The 12,113-nt window shown below is 46.3% G+C and overlaps 1 protein-coding gene across 12 annotated transcripts in view; it reads left to right on the plus strand.

Moving 5' to 3' along the window:
• The first annotated feature begins 215 nt into the window (after positions 1-215).
• The window catches only part of LOC146757669 (uncharacterized), a 321,308-nt gene continuing 309,410 nt past the window's right edge, over positions 216-12,113 (plus strand). The window contains exons 1-8 of one of the 12 annotated variants that reach the window (XR_014936063.1): positions 780-1,211; positions 2,015-2,113; positions 3,044-3,206; positions 3,835-3,940; positions 4,127-4,223; positions 4,743-4,815; positions 5,491-5,708; positions 6,279-7,324. The gene's annotated coding sequence lies outside the window, so the exon portion shown is untranslated. The other 11 variants (XR_014936060.1, XR_014936062.1, XR_014936059.1 and 8 more) reach the window with 11 other exon arrangements.

Genomic DNA, 12,113 nt, shown 5'->3' on the forward strand with positions numbered 1-12,113 from the left:
AGGAGGAGTAATCTCTTAAAGGCTTTTTTAAAGGCATTGGACTAGGTTTTGATTATCACGTCTCAGGAAGCTTCTGCTTTCCACCTAGTGCTAATGGGATAAATCAAGAGCAGATTACACAAGAGATTCAGGCCTTGCTGCCAGTCTTTTATGAATCAGAACTTTGTTTCACGTTGCCAGATATTCTGGTTTCCTTTTCAGGAGATTCTTTTGCTGTATATTAAGAAGGCCAACTGCATCCTGGCCTGCATCAGAAACAGTGTTGCCAGCAGGAGCAGAGAGGTGATTGTCCCCCCTGTTCTCAGCACTGATGAGGCCGCAGCTCGGGTGCTGTGTTCAGTTTTGGGCCCCTCAGTGCAAGGAAGACATGGAGGCCCCGGAACGTGTTCAGAGGAGGGCAACAAAGCTGGTGAGGGGTCTGGAGCACAGGCCGTATGAGTTGAGGCTGAGGGAGCTGGGAATGTTCAGCCTGGAGAAGAGGAGGCTCAGGGGAGACCTCATTGCTCTCTCTAACTTCCTGAAGGGAGGCTGTAGTGAGCTGGGGCTCGGCCTCTTCTCTCGTGTCATTAATGATAGGACCAGAGGGAATGGCTTCAAGCTGCGACAGGGGAGATTCAGGCTGGACACTACGAGGTATTACTGCTCAGAAAGGGTGGCCAGACGCTGGAATGGACACAGGGAGGTGGTGAAGGGAAGGGGACGAGGGCGAGGAAGGAAGGAAGGAAGGGAAGGGGAAGGTAAAGGAAGGAAAGCGAGAGGAAAGACACGAAATGAGACGTGAATTTTGGGTCCTTTTCCGGCAGCCGCCCCCCCCCAACAGGCCCCAGCCCGGCCTGAGCCACGTGACAGTGCCAGTGACAGGAAGTGCTTCCTGCAGGCGGCGGAGAGCACTTCCGGGCCATGGCGGCCATGAGCGGGGCCGGGAGGAGCGGGCTCTGTGCTGCCAACGGGGTCGGGCCTCGGTGCGGGGGCACGGAGGGGCTGTCGGGGGAGGAGCTCGCGGCGCTGCCGGCACCCAGAGGCGGCTCCCGGGCGGCTCCACGGTCTCGCTGTGCTGCGGAGTCACCCGGCCGGCCCCAAAAGCCTGGAGGCAGAGCCTGAGCCGGCCCCGGCCCGGATCGTGTGGTGCGGCTCCGGCCGTGCTGGGCTGTGCGGCAGGAAGATGACTTGCGGAATCAAACTCTGTAATGCAGAGATGGGTTCTAAAGCAGGTATGTTTATTCCAGCGTTGCGCAGCGCCGGGTGCAAGGGGGATAGCTCCTCCAAACATGCACAGCGTAAGGAGAAAAGTGTGTTACAGATATAGGTCAAGCTAATACATAATCAATAGTCTCCTCCTCAGTTTGATTACATATTCATTACATTCCCTATGACCCCATTCCCCGCGACCCTTGCCGTTGTTTTGGGGTGAAATTCTTCTTCTGTTTTCTTCTTGGTGTTATCTGCTGGTATCGTTCTCCCATGTCAGCATCATCTTGCCCGGGGGTATCTAATCCTTCTTCTTGTCAGAGGTCTCCGGTTTTATTTTGACTAAGTGTCTGTAATTCCCCCTATCCCTGCACTTTTAAATGTAAACTATCTGCAGTTACCCTTTGTCTTGGTTTCTGTGAAGTTCCCCTTTCCCTTTCTATAGCAAAGTGTTACCTTGCCTCCATTTAAGTCTTTGGGTCCCCAGGGAGGCTCTCCCTGGGGGTGTCCCGATTCGAAGGCAGGATTCAATCCCGCTGCAGCCCGTCCATGGCAGGCAAACGCTTCTCTCATCTGCTCTTGGGACTCAGCAGTGCCAGGGGTTTCACAGCGCGTGTTGCAGTGGCTGGCAGCCTCCGTGTGTTTTTCTATTGCATACAGGATCCCATGGTGGAGCCGTGTTAGAAGCAGACGTTGGTGTCTTGTGGCAGGAGCAAGGGCAGTGGAAGCGCTGCCCAGGGCAGGGCGGTGGTGACTGCCATGAGAGCAGAGGTCTGATGCCATCTGCGAGGGATGGGATTTGCATCCGGTGGCTTTTCCGTTGCAGAATGTCCAGCAGCAGAGCGTGAGTGGCCGTGAAATGAAGCTGGGCCTCAGGAGAGCCGTCTGGAGCTGCGTCACGAGCTTCCTGCGTGGCCAGCGCAAGGTAGGTGTGCCTTACTGTAAGCGTGCGCTGAAGCAGTGTTGGTTAAGCACGGCTCACTCCTCTGTCTGCAACAGATGGGCTTTCTGCGCGCTTTATTGCTGTGGCCGTAGAATTCCCTCTTTCTTACCATCTGATCTATGAAGGCTTTTGTGTGGGAAGGGCTTGAGGAATGAGGGAGTAGAAATTGCTTTAGTCACGAGTCATCTGGAAAGGTTTCACAGAAACGGCGACATTTGCAGAAGGAACGTATTGGCATTGGCAGTTGTGCAAAATACTCATTGGGATAGAGAGGAGGGAGTACCTGCAGAAGATCGTTCTCTTCTGGTTTTGAGGAAGCCGGGGAGAGCTCAGATTGCAGCTTAAGCAATGTTCTTTTGTCACACTCTGTGTCCTGTGTTGCGTTCCCCAGAGTTTCATCTCTGCTTTTGATTCCAGTTCTCCTGACAGGTTAGGCTTGAATTCAGCATAATATCTGCTTCTCCCTGGGTTCAGGTTCTTTGGGTCTCCTGCCTGCTTTTCTTCCTTTTTTTAATGGAGAGTGGAGTTTCTACCACAGAGCAAAGTTTCCTGATTAACAGAAACAAATATGGAACATATTAGATGAACACAGCTCTGCATTTTTTTCTTCCTCCGAACAGCAAGGGACTCCTGTGCTCTCATTAATATCAACAGTGAATAGATGCTGCCTCCTGTTGGAGCCTGAAATCCTTTCCGTAGTTGGGTGGTTGGAAACATAGGGTTTTAACTTAAAGTTGTTTGCGCAGGGTGAAGGTTAGGAATACAATTAGAATACAGTTACACAGCGCTCTATCCCCAGAACTTTCCGCCATTTTTCTTAACACAGCTTATGGTTCATTTCAAAACAAACTAACAAAGATGAACTTGGGTTAGCGTAGCCCGTTTTAAATGATCCTTCTGTGTCTTTTCCAGGCTGGTAGCAGAATGGAGACTTTCCTGAGGCGCTGAGGAACAGACACAAGCTTCTTTTGAAGGCTTCAATGAAATTCTGCCCCAGCAGTATCTGCGGTCCTTTGATGCTAAGGAGCTGGAGGTAAAAGATTCTTTGACTATTGCCAGATCCAGGCTGCTACAGGTAATACTTGCATTTCAGTCATTGTCTGAAGAGCAGAGTTCATTAAGGCTGGTGGTTCTGTTTTCAGGATGTGTGAGAGAAACCTTATGTATCAGGTAGTATTTGGTTACTGTGTTGGTCTTCTCTTTCTTCTTTGCAACCAACTTAGACACATTTCTAACATTAAGATTCTGCCAGCATAAATTTTTTGGCTGACAGTGTTTTTGTAATCCTTGACAATGTGATTTGCGTGTGTCTAAAGAGTGAGCAACTAGAAAGCAAGGGAGATAAGAACCAAATATCAGCGGATGGTCAAATTACAGAGTGGAGCAGGTTTTAGCTCCTTTTGTTCTCTCCAAGTTATACTCTACAGCAGAACATCGTATTTCTAGCACAGAATGGTACGGTTAAGCAATGAGAAAGTATGGTTTATATGTCTAAATGCATTCGTTTTCATTACTGGTGTATCTTGTTTGTTGCCACGGATGTTATTATTTGCTGTGGAAGTTTAAGAGTTTAATATTAAAACCAAGCGTACTGTGATTGCGGGTGCTTTGAAGTACAGTAGTATTTCAGTACAATAGTCTTGCTGCAGAAGCAAAGTAGTAGCTTGTAGTTTCCATGTTTATGAAATTTTTCTTCCCTAAAGGTGCTCCTGTGTGGAATTCAAGAAATTGATCTGAATGACTGGCAGAGGCAATACCATCTACCGGCATGATAGCGGAACCAGCAGACAGATATTGTGGTTCTGGCAGGTTTGTAGACTTCTTTTTTCCACACAAGAACACAGCAACAGCTTAATGAGCAATAGTCAGAATTACTCAACAGATAAGTAGCTTGTAAATGTAAATGATAACTGCTAATCCAGCTGTCCCATGGGGGATGGGGAAGTGAACATTTCAATATTAAACTTGACATCAATGTTAATTATTATTTTTCAGTTTGGGAAATAAATAGATAATGAGAAGAGAATGAGATTTCTACAGTTTGTTACTGGAACGTGCAGGTTACCAGTGGGAGGATTTGCTGACCTCACGGGTAACGAGCCCTCTTTAATGCATTTTATGCTCATGTTATTTCCTTTTTTCTTAATAAGGACCAAGCTGTGTGTTTAAGGGTATTTTTTAATGAATTTATATGGAATCTGAGTCTTGCATATTGGTAGAGCTGTGATAGAAAAAGGGATGGATGGAATGTGAACACGCCTTGCATCAGTGACTTGATCCATGGTTTGGACGTGGTCCTGGCAGGGCAGCCTGCTCTGGGTATCCTTGGTTGATCTGTGTGGCAGGACTAGGTAAACTCCAGAGATTCCTTCCAGTACCAAACCAACGATGTGATTCAGTGGTTGAGTTTCTTTGAAAACCGCTTCATATTTATGCATTTCACTACGTGGATTTCTTCAGAGGGATGTAGTGAGAGACAGATGTCTTTGTGCTCTGCAAGTAGTTATAGTCTTGTTTTCTCTTCATGGCTTTCACGTGCTGTTGTCACTTATTACCTACTGGTGTACACAGGCAGTTAGACCTAAGAATTCCTTGTTTGATTTTTGTACAGGGAGCAACGGACCCCAAAAATTTTGCATTGAGAAAGTTGGGAAGGAAAACTGGTTACCTGGAAGTCACTACTGGTAAGTACGAAGGATCAAACTCTGCTGTGGTTCTGTTCTTATGGATGGCAATCTACTTTGAGATTTTAGGAAGTGGGTGTGATATGGAAGTGTCTGAGACTGTGTGAAAGCAAAGCACTGGGCTATGGCAGTAAGCTCTGCTGAGTAATAGTTGAACTTCTGAAAAGCAGTTTTGTTGTGGAGCTGATTCCATTGTAAACGCCATGGATCTGCACACCACTAAAAACGTACAGCTACTTTTAGTACTTAAGGTTGTCCTTTTTTTAAAGAGTTTGGGATTGATCTTTCATTATCACCACGCTCGATCTTGGCAATGAAAATAAATAGCCACGCTCATGCTCCCTCTTGGCTGGAGAAAATGTAGCTTCTGCTCAGTTTCTCAGTTACGCTGGTGCTTTGTGAAGATGCTCAGATTTTAAGTTTCAGATACAGAAGAGAGATTAGGTGAGACTTGTTACTAAATACATTGCCAGTTATGGACAGTTATCGCTGCTCAGGTGCTTGTTGTGCTTTAACTCTCACTTTCATAGACAAGTGCATGTCAAGATACAGGTGTTTTAGAGGGTACAAATGCAGTTTTCCTTCTGAACAGGACAGTTCATATGCCTGTGTTCCTAATGGATATTTGGTGGTTTAAACTGTTGTTCAATACTTAAGGTTTCTCTTTGTTTTCAGTTTCAATCGTTTGGACCTTCCAGCCTATAAGAATTATGAGCAGCTGAAGGAAAAGCTGTTATTTGCAACTGAAGAAACAGAAGGTTTTGGGCAGGAATAGCTGGGATTTGCACCTTGAAGAATGTGAACTCAGCGTGATGTTCTTCTTCGCTTCTTCTGCTTGTTGCACACTTCATAGTAAAGTAGACTTGACTTGGATTATTTAACAATAGTTGCGTGTAAGTAAATGGATGTTATCCTGAGGTTTTATCCATGTAAACTCTGGATTTCTACTGAGCACTTTCAGAAACCTTCTCACTGGCGGTGAAAGCTATCCTTGCTTCACAGTTTTACTAGGAGGAAGATCTGCCTATTCCAAAACACTGGATGGGTATTTTACCGTATACAGCTCAGAAGGAGAAGAAAAAAGCCTTATGAATATTCTGTTTATGTTAATTCTGACAGTGAAATCTAGTTATCTAACATATTTACAGGAGAGGTGAAATTAAACAGGATAATGCAAGATTAAGCTAAGACAACTAGTTTGTGTTCTGCATAATGATTTATGATTCACGTAGGGAACCTAGACATGCCGTGGATGTATAAATATCACCCAAAAGGCTTTCAGCCCTGTATTTTTAAAACACAAAGCAGTTCTAATTGAAATAGCCTTAGTCCTAGTTCTATAGGGTACAGCTGTTGAATATTTTTATGGTTGAAATGTTTAGTTCAGGAAAAAGGCAGATGCTTGTATATATTTTTGCAGTCTCGGATTCCACTTACTCCATGATTTCTTTCTTTAATTTAAGTGGCGTGTTTGTGTCTTTCCTGCTGTATTGGATGGGGAAAGTGGGCTGGATATCCCAAGCACCAGAACTTACTTTAATGTACCGCAAACAAAGAGTCAGCTGGGAAAAGCAGTCTGTGAAATGCTGCATTTGGCCAAAGAGGAAAGTGAACCTGCCAGTGTGTTCAATTGGCGACGTTCTTGAAGTCTGAAATAATGTTTACTTACACGTTTTGCTTTGTAAGCCAACAAGTCTGTTGGTTTTTCTACAGCATGTTCTGTAGAAATAAAACGTTGTTCCTATGAACCATTGGTGCACTTTGCTGTTCTTTATGGGGATGTGGAGGAAACATCCCGTGGATGCTGTGGATAACCCCACAGCATCTGCTACCCCAGGTAATATTGGACTTCCAGCTGAGATGAATGACTTTACTGCTCCCAGCACTGCTTGAGCAACCTGGTCTGTGTGAATTCATACTGCATAACAAATACATACTCGTATGTAGCTGCCAACTAATCCCAATTCTCAAACATGAAAGTAACTTCTGTTTCGTTGTTTGCCTTATGAAAATGACATGAAAAACTGAATGAGCTGCTGAGCTGCTGATGGACGAATTAACAAAGCCTTATTGCTCCAGGTAGCTCAGGTGTTCCTATATGAAGCTGCACAGTAAATGCGTCATGTCTTCATCTGATCAAGCAGCGGGAGCTGATATTTTAATGTGTTTCTATTCCAGAAAAAGAAAAAAAAAACTTGAAAAAGAAAAGCCTGTTAAAATTGTCTTGTTTGCATCATTCTGACATGCTGTGCTCTGTCTGTGAATTCAGCTCTTGGTTCTGTTGGTATCTCCAGCCCCTGATTCTTGTGGTGTCTTCATTTTCTTCCAGCATCACTGTTTGTGTATTGCTCTATTGAACAAGGACATGAACAGGGATCAGCAGCACTGGATGGTAAAATACTGTATGAAGTTAATTGTGGAAATTTCCTTGTATTGTAATTTCCAGTACTCAGGAAACTGTAACAATATCTCTGTAAGTCAAATACTTTTATAAAATGACTCAAAGAGATGCTCGTCCTGTCGTTATTGGTTTGGTGTTATGAAGCACAAGTGTAGAAATGAAGGATTGAACTGCTGCTGGGGGTTGCAGGTAGGCTGGGTTTCTGTCATGTGCTATGGAACCTTGTCATGGGCATGACATGGAACCTCGGCAGCTGCGCAGCTGCTGAGCTTTTCCCCCAAGTCTGCAGACTCTCAGGTGATAAGGCTGTGCAGCAAAGCCAGCTGGGCACTGCTGATACTGCGGGCTTAGGGGATGAAGCCCTGCAGCACCTGCATGGCACTCCCTGTAGTCTGCCATCTTTATGTGCACAGCTGCTGTAGGTGTTGTTGGAGCAGTGGAGCGGCAGTGCGGTGCTGCAGGGCAGCTACACACCCCAGGGGCTCTCCATAGGCTGCAGTGATGTGACCCAAGTCCCACACTCACTTTCTTTCCCATTCCCAAGAATGACATACCAGTAGCAAAATGTTTTCCCCTTTTCCCAGTGTCCAAAGACAAAGATGAGGTGTCTTAGCAAGTGCACCAGCAATGTGTGGAGCAGAACCGCCTTGGGAGCCACTGTCACACCTGAGTTGATCCGTTTTAGGCTTCCCATGGAAATGTAGCATTTTGACTCTTCGTTAGTAAATCTTTGAGGTTGCATTTGACTTGCTGTTGCAATGTCTGCTGCTTGCTCTTCATGCAGCTAGTCCATGTATTTGTTTATGTAGTCAGTGCTAGGGTTTGATTTAGACAGCTCCGTCATCTTTTCAAGAGCTGCGCCATGGTCGGCTGTGGAGAGAGGGTGAGTGGGAGGGGACACCTGTGTCCCACAGTGGCTCCTCCAGTCAGTGAAGGTCCTGAAATTGGTCTCTTCAGCTAATAGGGAGCTTTCCTCAGCTACCGTGTGTTTGGAGAGAGGAAGAGCAGTCCCAGGACCTTCAGCTGTGAGACTCTCCAGACGGACCTTGTGGAGACATCTGCAGGTGTAGTCTGGGATGGAATGGCTCCTGTTTGGCTCTTGTTACCCACGTGCAGCATGTGGTTATTGAGCTTTGAAAGGAGCAACATAGGAAAGAATCCTGTTCTCATCTACTACCTAATGCTAAGTCATTCCTCCTCACGGGGAAGTGACTAAGCATTGGTCCTGGGTGCTAGGAGAGGAATGTCAGATCTGAAACCACTCCATAAACTTAGAAGAACTGCTCAAAGCCACAAGCTACAGGTACTGGAGGAGAGCAGGACCTTTGCCCTGCAGTCAGCAGCAGTTTCAGACACACCAAAGCCGACACTGGTTTGCTTCCGTATCTCTTGTGGGACGGCCACAGCCAAATCATCCCTTCTGGTCTGAGGATGAGGAGGGTCAGATCCTTTCAGAGCACCAAACCCGGCAGCCAACCTCATCACCAAACAAGCAGCCAGGATCCAAACTCCAGTACTCTCCATTCATCATCCCACTTCCTCGCTGCAGTCAGTCCGATGCTTCATGAGATTCAGAAGCAAACAAAATCAATACAGTCATCTTGATCCCTGCTGGAACACGCTGTGAGCAACAGCACACCTTCCTGGAAGAACTACCTCCATGAACAGAGGCAGCGACCACCTCCTCCCCTCCTACAGCCTCATTGCTTTCTCCTTAAGTATCACCACACGGAGCCTTGACCCTCCCTGGCACCCAGACACCAAAGGGCTCTTTTCATGTTTTTTACAGCAGGCTGGGAAAGAATCTTGGCTTCAAAACTTCCAGAGCAGCAAGAAGGAAGTATTGGTTCTCTTCACAGACAGCCTTGGCTCTTCCGCTGCTGCCAGTGGGGAACATCAGCAGAGAGCATCTCTAAAGCAGAGAGAAGCACATGTATGAGAATGAAAGTCAATTAGGTCTGAGCAGGATTAATAGGGATTTAATTGAACTATGTGAACTGGAACTCGGGTCACGAGCTGCTTATGAGCCTGCCTCAAGGGATCATGCAGCTTGCACTGGAGGAGCACAAGGATGCACTGTGAGCGGGACAGCATGTGGTCAGAGAGGGAGACCTGCTTGAACAGTCAAAAATGGAAGAGAAAAACTGCTTGAGATGGATGCCTGGGAATTTGAGGACTTACCGCACAGTCTTTCCTTCCTTTCCTCTTCTGGGGAGGGAACCAAGTAACACCAGCCAGAGCTCACCCAGCTCACCGCTCCTCCTGCAGTCCAAGTGGCTGCCAGGCAGCTCCCTGCTACAGCTACACTTGCCATGGGGCCTACAGAAATCCCCATCATCAATTGACTGAATCCTCATCTAATCCCCCGATCCTGTTAACAAACACTGCCTTTATTTTGCTACCTCCATGGGGGCTCTTGGAGCCAACATCCCTCATGAGAGGCAAATTAATTAAGACATTGCACCGTTTCCTCTTTCCAGGAAGGTGGAGGTGTTCTGGCAGACATTTTGCTGCTTCCAAGTCAAGCACGGACACACGCATGCCTGAAAGTTTGAGCCAACCACCCTCACACAGATCGAAGGAGCTGAAAGGCCTCCCCTAAACGCGTCACTCTCGTGAACAGGCCATGGATGTCCCTGTGTTTCTACGGAGCTCAAGAAGCTTTCATAGTAAACAGAAAGAGGCAGCATGACTTTAAAAAAGTTACTTTTGTTTTAATTTGAAACAAAGATTATATGTAATTGGTGTGAGATATTTTTGTCATGTTTCTTTGTCCTGAGATCTCCAAGCAACTTCGGAGTGCTTTTGTCTCGCATGCTTTGTTCTGTTCTCCTCATGCTGCCCACCTGACTCATCCACCAACAGCAAGGGAGAGAAGCAAACGCGGTCCTTCTCACACTGATGGTTCCAGCAAATGTGCTGCTAGTCTTCTGGTAGAGAACAGACACAGCACAGCACTGCTGCTGGACCTGGGCTCACAGTGCATTTGTCAATTGAGGATGGCAGTCTGTGTATGCAAAAGGATGGCAGACTTGCAGACCCACCACAGAACCCTTTTCTTCAAAGCCACTGTAAGCTCTGGGGCACCTAACACATCAGGTTCTCCTCCCGTTGACTCATTCGTGATCAAACAAGCCAAGCAGTGAGCTGGCATCAGGAAGCTCCAGATGCCTTACAGAGACTCTGTGGCTACGACACCACCTCTCTCCAGACCCTTCTAGCCATATTTCAGGCTAACACTAGACCGTCCCTGGCCCTGAAGAGACAGACCCTAAAGGAATGCAGTGTCTTCAGCTCTTGCCATATATCAAGTCCCAAATAGGTGAAGTCCTCTTTGCTGCTAATGCATTGGAAGCCCTTCCCTTCCAGCTTCCTTAGTTCCAATCCACAGTCCACGAAAGGGAAAGCACAGCCAGGCCTGAAAAACAGACCACGCAGTCCGTTGCCTTTGGTGCACTTCTGAGGAAGCATTCCAGGCGATTCTGCTGTCCTTTGTGCCTTCCTGCTCAAGCCCTTATCGCTTCTTTTTGCTTTCCTTGGCTTTCTTGCTCAGCTGAGCAGCACTTGCCTTGGGTTTCTTCACCATCTCCCAGGTCTTAGACTCAAAGCCCTCCAAGTCCTACAAGAATCAATTGGGAAACAGTCAGGGAGCTTTCTAACAACGTGCTGATGCCCAGCTCATTTTGGGCATTTATGTGAAAGCAAAAGTACGTAAGTGCTGGGTATCTCCGCTGGAATGCATCTATATCAGGCTGAGCCTACATTTAGTAAGACCTGAGCAGCACCATCCCTGCTTCCTCTGCATGTGTTTCTGGATGAGTGTTAATCCACACACAGCCTGTTACCACAGAGGTTGTTATAAGCTTAAGTGCCTTAATCAGGCTTTGTAGAGAAAAAACAACCCCATTTTAACAGCAGGACAAAAACCAACACTAAACAGCAATTACTCACACCAGAAAAAGATATCACAGAATCACCAGCATGTATTAAACCACTGAAAAGGTATTTCTGCTAAATTTTCATCCTTATCACGTGCGAGACAAAAGGTAAGCCTCAAAACAGCAGTCAGAATGTCACAGTCAGAGCCTTTACACCAAGACCAAAATCCAGGCAGGGCACCGAAGGCAAAGCTTTCTTCACCTGGACTAACAAGGAATCCTGAGCTATAAAGCTTGTTTCCTTCAGGGCAGATGACAGATCATATTTCAGCCATGGGAAATAAAGTCTAGTTATCTGGTAAAGACACGAGGGAACAGTGCCAGTCTCATTGGAGAAAGTGCACACACACACAGATTGCCTCCTTTCATTAAATGCGTTTGAGTCTAAATATTGCTTTAGCATCTTGGGTTCTAGCAGTCAGAGCTTGCCAACTGGAAAAGGACACACAGAAAACGGCAGAGCAAGATGTGCTAGCTTCAAGCTTCCAACACAGAGCACCAGATAATAGAGGGGCAGACACGCATCTGACAGTATCCTTTAATCAAAGAGTCCTGTTCAATCATCTCTAAAGTCAATGGGCTATTACGGTTCACATCTGTGTGGCTTCCCAAGGAAAGTGAGTTGGCTGCCTTTCCAAAGGCTGTAATCAGTGCACGGGGAGCTGCGAGGCTCTGCAGAAACAGAGCAACAAGCAGCTATTACTCAGGTTTGTAGATTGGTGCTGCTGAGAAGTGAACACTGATGCCTTCTGCTGTTCAAACCAAGGTAGTCTCCAAAGCCTGAAGCCTCTAAAACTAAGAAGCTCATCTGTACCTGAACCTAAGCATCATTCCTAAGAAATGGAGAGTGTCTCTTCTGTTTATTGTCGTGTGAATTAATCACATGCACACGAAATCATGGGGACAGTGCATATACGGAGAAAATAAGAAATAGAGCATACAAACAACCTAAACACAAA

This window comes from Coturnix japonica, chromosome 20 (genome assembly GCF_054131305.1).
Source record: "Coturnix japonica strain WE chromosome 20, WE-NBRP24, whole genome shotgun sequence".
Lineage (NCBI taxonomy): Eukaryota > Metazoa > Chordata > Aves > Galliformes > Phasianidae > Coturnix > Coturnix japonica.